The sequence below is a fragment of the Mandrillus leucophaeus genome, unplaced genomic scaffold, assembly GCF_000951045.1.
Source record: "Mandrillus leucophaeus isolate KB7577 unplaced genomic scaffold, Mleu.le_1.0 Scaffold728, whole genome shotgun sequence".
Classification (NCBI taxonomy): domain Eukaryota; kingdom Metazoa; phylum Chordata; class Mammalia; order Primates; family Cercopithecidae; genus Mandrillus; species Mandrillus leucophaeus.
The window spans coordinates 381,801-395,054 of NW_012107897.1; positions in this window are offsets into that span (position 1 = coordinate 381,801).

Here is a 13,254-nt window from a genome sequence, read left to right on the forward strand (position 1 = left end):
CAAAAAATTATACATATTCAGCAGGTTTGGGGGAAAAGCTATGCATGTTTATGAGGGGAGTTGAGCACATGTGCAATGGGTAACCATGTATATAACATACATCCCATGTTCTTTTTGGGGCAAGCTTTTAGCATTAAAATGAGGTGGCATTTGGCTCAAGTCAGAAGGTGAACTATAGGACACAAAGTTTGTGTGCAGCCTCTATAAGCTGCTGAAACTGGCTTCAAGTCCGCAGGTGTTTATCAGAAAAGGACATTTATAAGGCTGGTCCTCTGTCCAACAGAGTTGTAGTGGTCTAGGGTGTAAAGCCGAGTTAGGCGGGATCTGATTATTTGCTTGATAGCTCTTACTGTTAGGGAGTTTTGCAAGACAGTGGTTTTCCTTACGGCTGTAAGAATTTAGAAATTTGCCATGCCACTTGGGCCCCGAGTCCTCGACTCCTAGGTACCTTTTGTTTCTTTAACATTAGGGTCTGTCTTAGTTGATAAAGGGGTGTCTATTTTGGTTTCTCAGATCACAGGTCCTAATTTTTAGAGCCTTAAATGTTATCTTATAAGGAAAAAGATTCTTTGCAATTATGATTAAGTATCTTGACATGGAGAAATGATCCTGGATTATTCAAATGGGCTTTCAAACCAACCATAAGTTTCCTTATAAAAGAGAGACAGGCTGGGCGCTGTGGCTCACATCTGTCACTCCCAGCACTCTGGAAGGCTGAGGGAGGAAGATCACTTGAGCCCAGGAGTTCAAGACCAGCCTATCCAACACAGTGAGATCCCTTCTCTACAAAAAAATTAAAAATCAAAAAATTAGCCAGGTGTGGTGGCACATTCCTGTAGTACCTACTACTCAGGAGGCTGAGGCAGGAGGATCACTTGAGATCAGGAGGTTGAGGCTGCAGTGAGCCCTGTTTGAACAATTGCCCTCCAGCCTGGGCGACAGAGCAAGATCCTGCCTCAAAAAGAAAGACAGAGGGAGATTTCACACACAGAGAAGGGAATGTAAAGATGGCGGCACAGATTGGAGAGATGCATCCACAAGCTAAGGAACACCGGGCTACGCCGGCGGCCCCGGGGAGTGAGAAAATGTGAAGAACAGATTCTCCCTGAGCCTCTGTAGGGAGTGCAGCCTCAGAAGCCTGGCCTCCAAAATTGTGAACATTTCTGTGTTGTTCTAAGTTATCAAGGTTTTGGTAATTTCTAACAGTAGCCCTAGGAAATGAAGACTGTGCTTTATACAAAGCATTTGCACACACTTTTATCTCATTTGATAATGCGATGCTGGGCACCCAGCAAGCACCCAGGCCCTTCCAGCCACTCCTGGCAGTCAGTCATTTCTTTCCATAAAAGATAAAGAACCCGGGGCTTAAGGGGAACCCATGATTGCTCGAGATCATCATCAATAACAGAGCTTGGTGGAAATTCACAAGTACTGACTCCACGGCCAGAGATCCTCTCTCCATTGGAGAGTGACTTCCTCTCTCTGGGTATGTGTGCTGTCACTTTGACAACCAGGCCCTGCCTCCACTGCTTTAAATGCAGGGTCAGACTGAGGGAGGGAAGAGGCAGAAAAAGGGCCCGGGGGTGCCAGATCTTCCTACAGTGGCCCCGTGCCAAGCGGTTCACCCGGAGGGAGGTGAACCACGTGCTTCCCAACTGTCCTTTCTGTGTCTCCACACTGGTTATGAGGCTCTTCCCAGCAGACAGATCACAGTGGACCTGTCCCTGTTACGATCCTTTGTTCGATGACAGATAAACTGGGCAAAGTCTAAAGTCTGCCCCTGAGACCGTACTCATGATTACAAAGATTTTTCCAGCCGCATCATCCTCTTAAACTTTCATTTGACTCCTGTTCCTCACGAGCACAGGGAGAAATGAGGGCTTCGTTCCTTGAACCAGAAACACAAAAGCGAGTTCTCCAAGCTGATCTGTGCCTGTGCATTCGGAAAGGACAAAAGCAGATGCTCTGATGTGACTGTTCCCTGGTTCTTCCTCTTTGCATGAAACCTGCTTTCTCCGCTCTTCTGCAAATTCACCCGAGGGAGTAAGGTGCTGGGCGCCTGTCACCACTGTGCTGACTCGAAACTCCTGAATGTGCCCACTGCCCTCAGAATCCCTCCAGGGCCTGAAATCACCTCCATATTGATTACTTGTTGCTGCTGTAACAAATGACCTCAAACTTGGTGGCTTCAACAACACAAATGTAGTACCTTATAGTTCTGGAGGTCAGACGTCTGACATAGCCTGCCTGGGCAAAAGTAAAGGCGTCTGTAGGGCTGCAGTCCTTTCTGGAGGCTCTGAGGGAGGATTCCACTTCACACCGTTCCCAACCTTTGGAGACTGTCTGTGCCCCTTGGCTTACATCCTCCGCCCATCATCAAAGCCAGCAACATTGCACCTCCTGCCTTCTTCACAGCTGCGTCTCCCCTGTGAACACGGCTGGGAAGAGTTCTTCCTCACAAGGATCCTAGTGATGACATTGCACCCACAGGATATTTCAGGGTCCTCTCCCTGTCTCCCGGTCAGCTGATTGCTACCTGAACTCCTCTGCTATCTGAATTCCTGTTTGCTGTGAAAAGTAACATAGGCTTAGGTCCCGGGGACTAGGAGGTGGGCCTCTTTGTTTGGGGGTGGGGGGCTCCTCGTTCTGCCCACCACACCTCCCATTAAGGCCTGCCATCGTGATGGGCCATTACTGAAATGAAGGTGTGACCTGGGCCGTGGGGGTTTGATGCCATCCCCACCGCTGCGCACCAGCCCACTGATCACAAGCACAGTGCTGGTCATAGTTTGCTGAGAGAGGGAGGTCCTAGAAGACTCCAACAGCAGGAAAGGTAGGTTTCTCTAGCGCTCCTGGGTGGACGCCTTAGAAATAAAAGAGAAACAAACAGCCTCTGGGCCTTGAGAGGTTTGGATTTCCCATTTGAAGCAGAGGTGGTGTGCAAGGCGGGGGCCGGGGCCAGCACCAGTTCAGAAAATGCATTCCCCAGAGATGGAAGCAGGTGATGGTGTTCTCACATTAGTTGTGCTGAAAGAAAAAGTTTTTTGTCCGAGCTGTGCCCAAGGCTTTATTCATAGACTCCCGCCTCTCCCAGGGGTGCTGGAAAGACCCTGGGGACCTCCTTACTCTTCTTGCTGGAAGATGCTTGTTCTGCAGTGCATGAGACACTAGCTTTGCCGGGGTGGTCACACTGTCAACTCAGTGCCTAGCAAGGATGCACACGGCTGGGCATAACGACAGCCCGGCCCGCTGAGCAGAGAGAGCTTCCCCTTCACCACCAGGCCACTGACAGGCGCGAGTGGGACAGGGCAGGGAGGAATCAAGGAGGCACACCCAGGAAGCCCGAGGAGGGGGGCCAAGCTCTGTCCAGACCAGACATGGTGGCCGAGCACCCTGCTGAGGCTCAGTGGCTCTGGCAGCCCCTCACCTGCTCTCCAGTCCCCTCCCTTGAACTCTGAACTTCCACGGGGGTGACAGAATAATGGCTTTATTTTCCCAGTCTGAAAAAATAATAAAGGAGAAAGACCAGCTGGGCCTTCCTCTGCATGGAGTTTCCGCTCCCACGAGCATGTCCCGTGTTCAGCATCGGCAGCCACCTGGCCATGCCGGAGTCGGTGCGGCTCTGTGTCTGCGGTGCATAGACATTTATGGTATTTCCAGTGGCCTGTCAACAGTGCCTGGTGTTCTCTAACAAGTGCTGTGGCCTCCAAGGGCCTGACCACCTATAGGGCCTGAGAGCCATAGTTCAAGCAAGGTGAGACAGGGTTGGCAAGGCTGACCTTGGCGTCTCTGCAGGTTGGTTGGTCCCCAGCCAGGCAGGCCACCCTGTGGGCTTTGGGGCTGCTTTCCCTCTGGAATCTAACTCAAAGTGTTTTTTTTTTTCTTTTTCTTTTTCTTTCTCTTTTTTCTTTTTTTTTTTTTTTGAGATAGAGTTTCGCTGTGTCACCTAGGCTGGAGTACAATGGTGCGATCTCTGCTGAATGCAGCCTCTGCCTCCTGGGTTCAAGCGATTTTCCTGCCTCTGTCTCCTGAGTAGCTGAGATTACAGGCACCCACCGCCACATCCTTTTGTATTTTTGGTAGAGGCGGGGTTTCGCCATGTTGGCCAGGTTGGTCTTGAACTCCTAACCTCAAGTGATCCGCCTGCCTCAGCCACCCAAAGTGCTGGGATTACAGGTGTGAGTCACCACACCCAGGCTCAAAGCCTCTAAATGAGCTAAGTGTCCCGTGTTTTTGAGGGTACTGAGAGCTGGGCTCCAATGGTCAGGGCAGCCTGTCCACGATGTCGGCACGTGGATCTCTGGCTCCTTGTCGGACAGGGTCTCTGTGCAGTAGAGCGGCGGGAAGGTCACAGAGCCCTCTCTCTCCACAAGGTCTCTGGGTAAAGAGTGCCTGAGGTGTCCACCTCCAGCACCGCAGCATGCTGGAATTGCCGGCCGTCTCTTGGGTTTCCTTCTAGAACCTTCTCTAGAGCTCTGCTATTCACAGAATGGATTCACAGCTGCCGGAGTGGTAAAACCCATTGCAGATTGTTCAGACTATTAGACAAAATTCTCTTGTATGGAGCCCAAATTTGCCTCTAATTCTGACCCCTGAGCTATATTGAATTAGTCCAGTCTTCCTCTCATGGCAGGTTCACATCTTTAAAGCTGATTGGAAGCCTCGGCAAGGCCCTTCCAGTTTTCCCACTTCTTTACGGAAGCTTCCTTCCAGGTGGGATGCACCCGAGACAGCCCCTCCTCTAGATCCGGCCTCTTTACTCACTCCTCCTGCAGATCAACTCGGGGGGCATACTTTGAGCTCTGTGCTCTCTCCATTCAAATTGCACTTTTAAGAAGCCACAATAACGACCTCTGAATTTCATGTTGCCTTGTGCATTTTCTAAGTGGTTCCACAGAATGAAAGCAGGTTTTTACAGGCTGGCTGAAATCTACCTGCAACCACATCTTAGCCATGTGGTGTAATAATTAGAAGTATGGTCCATGGAATCAGGCTGCTTGAATTCACGTCCTGGCCTGATCACTTACGAGCTGTGTGGTTTCGAGCAAGTTGCTTAACCTCTCTGTGCTTCAGTTGTCCATCTGCCAATTAGCGATAATAAGAGTGCCTACCTCAAAGTGTTGTTGTTAGGATTAAAAAGAGCTAATGTGTGTTAAAGCCTTTAGTAGAATGTGTGATTCTTAATAAGTGGCATTAAACCGGTGTCACCTGTTTTTATCTTTAAGCTTCTCTCAACCCCAGAGTCCCCAGAACTGTGCTAAGGACCCACTGTCTCCCAGTCAGTAATCATTTACGGGTCCAGATACCGTAGCACCATGTGAAAGCACCCAGTTGTCTTAATACAGTATGTAGTCCCAACTTTCATCCTAAGGATGGTGAGTCTGGGGTCACAGCAGACCTCACCATCCATCAAGTTGGCCATCACTTCCTTTGAGCGCAGCCCCTCTAAAACACACTGACAGCTCACCATCTGGCGAACAGATTCACAGCAGCTGGAGTGGTAAAACTCATTGCAGATTGTTCAGACCATTAGACAAAATTTTCTTGTATGGAGCCCAAATCTGCCTCTAATTCTGACCATTGTAAACTGTACATTGAATTACTCCAAGTCCTCTCCTCACAGCAGGTTCAAATCTTTGACACTGAGGAACTCTTCTGAAAGCTCTCGGTGGTGCTCTAAGTGACAAGGCAAGACGAAGTGACTTAAATAAGAGTAAAGGACATTGTGCTACTCTGGAAGTGAGGGACTCAGCTTCTGATTCCAGTCTGCACAGACTCTCCAAGGCCTGGGAATTGCCCTTTCTTACTCTTTCCTCCAAAATAGATCCTAGTTTATGAGTTTCCCTCTCTCTTCCTCAGTGAGTCCAGGCCCAGCACTGGCATTCTCATGCCTGGTGGGAGCAGATTGGCTTTTCTGCAGCCACACTTGCCCCTGTTCCATACTTTCTCCACCTAAGAGTTACAGTAAGGTTTGTTTGTTTCAGGTGGGGTCTCGCTATGTAGCCCAGGCTGGCCTTGAACTCCTGGGCTCAAGTGGTCTTCCCGAGTAGCTCAGACTACAGGGATGCATCCTGCACCCAGCTTAAAGTGAATTTTTGAAAAGAGATCTCACATGAAAAGATGCTCGACATCATTAGTCATCAGAGAAGCACAAATTGAAACCACAGTGAGACACCACTTCATACTCACTCAGAATCCAAGGGACAATAACAATGGTTGGGGAAGATGAGGAGCAATGGGAACTCTCATTCATTGCTGGTGAGATCGTGAAACGTTGCAGCCACTTTGGAAAACAGTCTGGCAGTTCCTCAAAAGATTAGCTGTGAAGTCACCACATGACCCAGAGATTCCACTCCTGGCCGTCTACCAAAAGAAATGAAAATATATTAAATCCACACAAAAACTTGTACACAAATCCCATAGCAGCACTATTCATGATAGACAAAAAGTGAAAATCAACCAAATGTTTATCAACTGATGATGGGTGGATAAATAAAATGTGGTGTAGGCCTACATGGGAATATTATTCAGCCACAAGATTGAAGTACTGATGCACGCCACAGCGTGGAAGAATCTAAGCGAAAGTAGCCAGCCACAAAAGGCCACACGTTATACAATATCACGTACATGAAATGTCCAGGATAAGCAAATCTGCAGGGGCAGAAAGTGGACGAGCGGTTCCTGAGGATTAGAGGGTGAGGGAATGAGGGGTGAGGAGTGGCTGCTGACGGGGATTATTTGGGGAATAAAAAATATGTTCTAAGATTAGATTATGGTGATGATTGCACAACCTCGTAAATATACAAAAAACCACTGAACCTTACACTTCAAATGGGTAGGCTTTTTGGCTTCTAAATCATAGCTCAATAAAACCATTATGTAAAAGTGAATTTTTAAACTATTTTTTATTTTACAGTTTATATGTTTGATAGTACAATTTACACAATTTATCATACATGTTTACATCTTAATAAAAAGAAGAAAGAAGAACATATCGGTCCAGGCTATTAAAGAGTAGCATAGGGAGTTTCTTTGGGGAGATAGGACAGTTTCGCGTCCTGACTGAGGTGGTGATTACTGGAGTCAACATGTGTGATTAAATGTCATAGATCTATACACCAAGAGGAAGGGACGGAGGGAAGAGAGAGAAAGTTTAAAAATGGGCGGGGCCGGGTGCAGTGGCTCACACCTGTAATCCCAGCACTTTGGGAGGCCTAGGTGTTTGGATTACTTGAGGTCAGGAGTTCAAGACCAGCCTGGCAAACATGGTGAAACCCCATCTTTACTAAAAATACAAAAATTAGCCGAGAGTGGTGGCGGGCACCTGTAATCCCAGCTTCTTAGGAGGCTGGGGCAGGAAGATCACTTGAATCCAGGAGGCGGAGGTTTCAGTGAGCCAAGATCGTGCCATTGCAGTCCAGCCTGGGCAACAGAGTGAGAAAAAAAAAAAAAAAAAAAAAAAAAAAAAAGGAGTGAAACCCTAAGATGGCGTGTGCCTGAGTTAATGATACAGAGTATATGAACAAGTTTCCTGGTTTAGAAAATGTGCTATGGTTGTGTAGGATATCATCGTCGGGGGACACTGGATGAAGGTACAAGGGAACTCTCTGTACTATTTTTACAATTTTTTGTGAGTCTTGAACCATTTCAAAATAAAAAATTATTTTTAAAAAGACAAGAGGGCCAGGTGTAGTGGCTCATGCCTGTAATCCCAGCACTGTGGGAGTCTGAGGCGGGGGAATCATAAGGTTGAGAGATCGGGACCGTCCTGGCCAACACGATGAAACCCTGTCTCCATGAAAAATACAAAAATTAGCTGCTGCACACCTGTAGTCCCAGCTACTTGGGAGGCCAAGGCAGGAGAATCCCTTGAACCTGAGAGGTGGAAGTTGTAGTGAGCCGAGATCGCGCCACTGCACTCCAGCCTGGAGACAGAGTGAAAAAAAAAAAAGGAAAAAAAAGAAAAGAAAAGAGATGAGCTTGCTTCCATATTTAAAAAAACAAAAGGCTGCTTCCACACTTAAAAACTCAAGTAGCTTTGCAGCGCAGTTAGTGTGTGACTCTGCCTCCCGCCCAGGGTCCTCCTGGGGTGGGAGTTGCTACACCAGCCTGCCCTGTGCCACACTCCCTGCGGTCACTTGAACCAGCTGACATCCACAGACAGGGTCTGCACTCCATACTGAAAGGAAATAGCTATGCCGAACATCTGATCTCCCACTAATAAAACTGACCAATGGACATAGAAAAAGATGCGTGACTTACAAGGAGGCAGCAATACATTCATCATAAGAATGAGAGTACACTCGACACCCTTTATCCTCTTTTTTTTTATAAAGGGGTCTCGCTCTGTCACCCAGGCTGGAGTGCAGGTGCAGTGGTGCAGTCATAACTCACTGCAGCCTTGAACTCCTGGGCTCGAGCAATCCTCCTGCCTCAGCATCCCAAGTAGCTGGGACCACAGATGCATACCACCACTCTGGGCTAAACTTGACATCCTTTATCTTGGCACAACCTAAAAAGACTGATGGTATTCAGTGTTGCTTTGGCTAAGTGGAAATGGGTACTCTCATCGGTGAAAATATAACTATAGACTGGCATAGCCTTTAGAAAAAACACGGAAGAATACAAGAAAATTCAAGACCCAGTTGCACCCTGAGGACTCTATCATACAAAAATACTAAAAAATGGATACAAAAATACATACGGCCAGGGATCACGCAGCAAGTTTTGTAAAAGCCAGGTATCCTAAAAGCTTATCAATGGGGGAATCATTTTGATATCTTTGTACATATATACTGTGGCATGCATTACATCATTTAAAAATAGTGTAGACACATATAAAGATCAATGATAACACAAAAAGTGACAAATATGTATAATCTGATCAAATTAATGTTTTAAAAAAAGAAAAAGAAGGCTGCGTGTATGTAGAAAGGCCTAGAAAGAGCTCTGTATAAATCTATTTTGTACTGCTATAAAGGAATATCAGACACTGGGTAATTTATCAATAAAAGAGGTGTATTTGGCTCACAGTTCTGCAGGCTGCAGAGAAGCATGGCACCAGCATCTGCTTCTGCTGAGGGCCTCAGGGAGCTTCCGATCTTTGTGGGAGGGGAAGGGGAGCTGTCATGTCACATGGCAAGAGAAAGGGAGCGAGAGAGAGAGAGGGGAGGACATGCCAGGCTCTCTTTATTTTATTTACTTATTTTTTTGAGGTGGAGTCTCACTCTGTCACCCAGGTTGGGGTGCAGTGGTGTGATCTCGACTCAGTGCGACCTCTGCCTCCCAGGTTCAAGAGATTCTCAGGCCTTGGCCTCCTGAGTAGCTGGGATCACAGGCACCCGCCACCAAGTCCAGCTAATTTTTGTATTTTTAGTAGAGATGGGGTTTCACCATGTTGGCCAGGCTGGTCGTGAACTCCTGACCTCAAGTGATCCATCCAGCTAGGTCTCCCAAAGTGCTGAGATTACAGGCATGAGCCACCAATTCTGGCCCCAGGCTTTTTTTTTTTTTTGAGACTGAGTCTCATTCAATCACCCAGGCTGGAGTGCAGTAGTGCAATCTTGGCTCACTGCAACCTCTGCCTCCTGGGTTCAAGTGATTCTTGTGCCTCAGCCTCTTGAGTAGTTGGGATCATGGGCACCTGCCACCATGCCCAGCTAATTTTTCTATTTTTAGTTGAGATGGGGTGTCACCATGTTGGCCAGGCTGGTCTTGAACTCCTGACCTCAAGTGATCTGCCTGCCTCGGTCTCCCAAAGTGCTGGGATTACAGGCGTGAGCCACCGCACCTGGCCCCAGGCTCTTTTTAAACAACCAAATCTCAAGGTAAGTAATAGAACAAGAGTTCATTTATTGCCATGGGGATGGCACCAAGCCATTCCTAAGGGATCCACCCCATGATCCAAGCACCTCTCATTAGACCCCACCTCCAACAAGGGGGATCACATTTCAACATGAGATTTGGAGGTGACAAATATCCAAACTACATCAAGCTCTGAAAGTAAAACTCAATTGGTGCACAGTGGTCACCTCTCCCAGACTCAGAGGGCAGCAGTCAATGCCCTGTTGTGGTGGGAGTGGAGGAAGGAAGGAAGATGTGTGAAGGTCAATTTCATCATTTTATGAAATGCATGAATACTAATGAGAATTTCTTATGATGACATGTCCAATTATCTTTTGGTAATTAAAAAAAAAAAAAGGTTGTGCCAACAGCAAAACGGGGAAGGAAGGATGTTTATTGACAGTCATCTACAATGACAGGAGTTTAACTCATTGGTCTCATGGAGACATTAAAAGCATCTCTAAGTAGAGTTGATGTAGCCTTCCAAGAGTGTATCCCCGAACCTCACCTGGAGCCCAACAGGAAGCGTCACAAACAAGTCAATGCTTTTAGTTTACTGAGAAAAAAAAATTCAAAGTCTGAGGCAAGGGCACTTAAGCTTAAACAGTTGCAGGTTGATGGAACCTTTGTAAATCTGATGAAATCTATGGACTTCTTCCCAGAAAGAAAAAGAAGGTCACATATACATACATAAAACAATATTTTCCTTGCAGTTGGAGCCCTGAATTCCTGCCCTACAGAAGAAATAATGATTTTCCTGCCCGTGAGGCCCTTCAGCACTGGGGCTTAATCCACTTTTTTGACTCCCAACTACTCCCTCTCCCACCCAACCCCATTCACTCATTGGCTCCCTACCCGACACCTTCGCTCAGTCCGTGTCTATGTCCAAGGCCTTCCCTCCCTCCACTTTCCTGGCTGGCTCAGCTTCCCTCAGGTCCTAGTTTTCTCCTGGTCACTCCCCTGGAACTCACCGCAATACACTGTAGCCAATCAATTCTGCCTCTGCCTGGGTCTCACTGGTCACGGCATGCTGGGCATTCAGGAAATCGTTAAAGCTGCTTCTTCCTTGAATAACTAACCAGGTGAATGAAAATGAATGACAGCAAGCAACTGATTATCATTAAATAGTTAATGGAAGAAAGTTCTTCTATGTTACCTTTGGGGATAGTTTTAAATAAGAGACGCTTAGAGAGTGAAAGCAGAGAGGATCTAAGGTGGGAGCAGTGGTGGTGTTTCTTTTCAGTAGAGAGGATGCTCAGGGTCCTTCAGATCCCATCAGGGGAAGCAGTGCCTGCTGCCTGGGGTTCCTTCCAGCACGCAGCTCACGATGTCAATCAAGTCTATTATCTGCAGGAGCGAAGGAAGAATCTGTTACTTGTAACTCACTCCTCCTGTGGGAGCCAATCCTCAGATAATGGAGAATCCCTGAGGAGGTCCCTCTATCTGGGCTGCTATTTCTTGGCAAGATTAACCTGGACCATTCTGGAAAGAATGCCGTTTACCCTTGTACCAAGAAGACATTCGGAAAGAAAGATGCATCATCCTCCCTGCAAAGTCCTCTTGGGCTAACCACGCTTGGGCCTGTTGCTGGCTCTGTCTCCCTGGCACTTAGACCTGTGCAAAGGCGGAAGCACCTTGTGATTTAGTTGTGAGAGCCAAGCAGGAGTCTAATATCCTGCTTAGTGTCCGGCTGCCAGGTGGCTGGCGGCCAGGTCCTGTTTCCTGATGTCCACTCCCCTATTGTGGTACAGTCTTAGTCATCACACCTAGTCAAAGCCTTCTGGTCTGACTTGGAGGCAGTGCCTCCTGGATAATCACTTGGACGTGGACAGTCAGCTTTGGGCCCACCGGGTGTGCTATATCCCTCTCTGGAATATCCACCGAGTTCTCAGCCCCTACTCTTGAACCAGGAGATTTGCAGGCATTAGTCAATCATTAAGTAGCAAGTGTCCCTTATTACCAAAAGGAAGGATGGACCCTCCACAAAGAGGGGCAGCTGGTGGCACACACAGATTTCAGAGCAGAGGGATTTCTTAGGGTTCAAGTGATCTTGAACCCTGCAGGGCTAGGGGTGGGGAGGCGGGAGGAAGGAGGGATCCAGGACTGGCTCCCAAAATCTATTCTGCACCTCTCAGCTCTCCCAGGCCCTAGATATGGCTCTCATGTCCCCTCCCCACATCCCTTAGACCTTTGCTGTCCCCGTCCCCACTGCACTTTGGGCTGGACCGCCTGTCATTCAGCTCCACTGGGTTCTGCTGCTGCTTGTGGCTGGGAGGGTGGCTTGGAAGAAAAAGAGACCACGGAAGACAGCCTCCTTGGAGTTGAATCTTTTAGAAAGTCTAGCGTCTTCATACCAAAAATATTGGCATCTTCCTAGAATATGCCCTGTATGATCCATGTTAGGCTAAAGGTATGTTTCTTCTACTTTACCTTGCATTATCGGGCCCTGGGAAAGGGGACACGGTGCGGGGCTTGTCTTCCCACACCAACGACTCTTCAGATAGGTACAAGGAAGGTGGAAGAAAGAGGGAAAGGGAGGCAGGAGTGTGGGGCCACTGCAGACAGCCTCCATGGTCTTGCCCGGCCAGGCTCTGGAGGTGCTAAGCTTCCAGAACCGTACCCTCCTGTCCCGCGCCCTCCCCAGTGCTGCCTGGCTCCAGCAGGTCTTGAATTTTTTTTTCTTTCTGTTTTTAAGAGACAGAGTCTGGCATTGTTGTCCAGGCTGCAGTGCCGTGGCGCCATCATAGCTCACTGCAGTCTCGAACTCCTGGTCTCAGGTGATACTCCCACCTCAGTCTCCCAAAGCGCTGGGATTACAGGTGTGAGCCACCACACCAGTCAGTCCTTGACTTCCACTGGACTTTGGAGGCCAAAGGCACCGGCACCATGTGAAAATGGGCTCTGCTTCCGTTTCAGTTGTGTCTCTAAAAACCAAGCAGAACAAGCTGAGCCCCCAACCCTGCAAAGTGGGTCGGTCCCAGCCCCAGCACAGGGCTCAGCACCCCCTTGGAACACTGGGGATAGAGTTGGGGGATAGGCGACCTCTTTGTGCCAGCTGTCAGGGTGCTGTGGGCTTCCTGCCCCCTCGACACTGGTTGGGGGGGCCTCCTCCCACTGAGTGGGTGAGGGGATGGGTTCCAGAGCTACCCAGGGCTCTCTTGCAGTTGGGCCACAGGAAGAGCCATCAGGTATCCTGGGGCATCTTAGGAAGATCCTTCCTGGCGGGACTTGGCCCCAGGCAAGGGCAGACAACCCTGCCCAGAGCCCAGGAAAGCCAGCCTCCCAGCGCCTTGGAGGCTGGTTGGGGATGGAGGCGGTACAGAACTGGCTGGAGCTAACCTAAGCGGCCCATACCCCTCCACACCCCTCCACATCTCTCCACACCCCTCCACACCCCTCCATACCCCTCCA